Source organism: Triticum dicoccoides, chromosome 4A, assembly GCF_002162155.2.
Source record: "Triticum dicoccoides isolate Atlit2015 ecotype Zavitan chromosome 4A, WEW_v2.0, whole genome shotgun sequence".
Classification (NCBI taxonomy): Eukaryota; Viridiplantae; Streptophyta; class Magnoliopsida; order Poales; family Poaceae; genus Triticum; species Triticum dicoccoides.
In genome coordinates this window covers 547,784,169-547,786,275 of record NC_041386.1, presented here as the reverse complement: position 1 = coordinate 547,786,275, position 2,107 = coordinate 547,784,169, and positions in this window count along the sequence as shown.

Genomic DNA, 2,107 nt, shown 5'->3' with positions numbered 1-2,107 from the left:
CAAAAGCAAAAAATATGACTTAAACCTGGACTACGCATTGATCACCAGAAATCAGGGGTTTTCTGCAAAATAATATGAGGGACCAAAAATAACTATTTTCTTTATTAGTAAAGGTATATAGATAAGGTTTATTTTCAAAAAAGGAAGCGAAAGAAAAACACACACAAAACGGTGCCCGTTTGCACGGCAGACTAACTGTCAACCCTTCCTTTTGAAACTGGTAGGAAGAAAACGACTTGACACTATAAGCAAGATCGTTCAAATGACTGGGCAGAAAAGATCTGATAGACGACAGAATATGACTGGTACGGAAAGAGTTGAGTTTGATGGAGTGCTTGAAGCACGCAAAGCTACCGGCCAGATCGACGACTGGCGCCGTTATTCGTACCGGCCAGCCCTTGTTCCCACGAATATAAATAAGAATATTTGCTTATTATACGTGAAGTCCTACCGATGAGCAATTGCGTACCAGTGGCTTCAGATCAGTCATCAATCTCTAAAAAGTCACTGAAAATGACCGGTGAGAGCTCCACGAGGAATAGTTGGACTACATGGACCGTACAAATATTACGTGTCTCATGTATATCATATTCATCATTTATACTATCATATTAGGATCAATGTATAAATACGTTCTACATCACACCTGACAAAATTGAAAAAAAAACTGCAGGGCGCTAGCCTTTGCTCAGAAGAACACCAACCAAAATAAAAATTACAATCAACACTGAAGAATCGTCTGAGGCTGCCTCTGGCGCCATCAAAGAAAAAATGACGGATAACCTTCTCATCTAAGCTCGACGTGGCTCCATCCTAATATGCAGCTTTACGTACCTACAAGGTGGCTTGTCAAAGACGAAACCATTATCGTTCAACGAATCAGACTAGGGAAACACCACAGACACGGCATCGAACTCCTGATCTGACACCCCCGCACGACTAACACATCAGCAGAGGAAATCATACCTACCATCCACAGACCACAAACCCAACACACGTTTCACCATTTTTCGGATGTCGTAGATGCAGTGATGACAATTTCATGCCCCTTATTACTTATAGTACAGACGAGCTAATCCTTAGTAGAATATGTCACCACTGATGGGCCTCTCGTAAGAATCTATCAACATTGCTACAACTGGTCCATCATGTAAGAGTTGTCACTAATAGGCAGGCCCGTCAGTGCTATATCTCTTCATTGACGGCTGTCGGCTCGTCAATGCCTCAATGATAAGGGTGTTTTTTATCATGAGCCATTCTCTTTTTTTTAAAGAAGGTTAAAACCCCCGGCCTCTGCATCAATCGATGCATACATTCATATTTATTAATCATTCAACAAAGATCTAACAAGAACATACATAAAGCCACCCGAAGTCACCACTCACATTTAGAAACTCGATAATGTGGAGTGCTTTATCTAAAACTGGTGTCGTCGCCGATCCATCCGCATAACATATCGGGACCTACAGCCTGTGCAGCAAACCTAAAGCGTATACCACCTGCACACGTGTTAGAGGCCGCCATCATCATCGAACCGCTGACCCATCTTCAAGAAAGAGATCTGCATTATCCTTGCTAGTCCGGCCCTCCGTCGACCCCGCCACGGGGCACAACGGCACCACCTCCCTGCACGCAAACTGCTGAGCACGTCGCGGTCGCTGTCGGTACACCACAGCACCATGCTGCCAAGTACCACCAGCCGACAGAGTTTGAAGTCTCTGGAAGATCTGTCATGCGTAGCACCTGTCAAACATGCATGACACAGCATAGCACCTGTCGGTCAGGCATGACTTGACATCTCCACCAAAACTCCGTGCAAGACGAAACTGCTCCACCTCCTGCCTCTATCATCCAGCGCTGCTCCATAAATGATGCTCCCAAGAGAGAAATGATGCTACAGTGACGCCGCAGTGCCGCCATCGTCCGATATGAAAGATCAGATCCTAGGATTTCCCCCAGAGCAGCACGAGTGGGTCAACAGTAGTTACACGACAATGCCTTGATCAAGGTAACGGCCCAGAACGCCGCCATCGTCCACTGTCGGCACGGTTTTGACCGGCAACTATATCTCCCTGACTCGCAACCGGGACTTGATGAAGGATCTTGA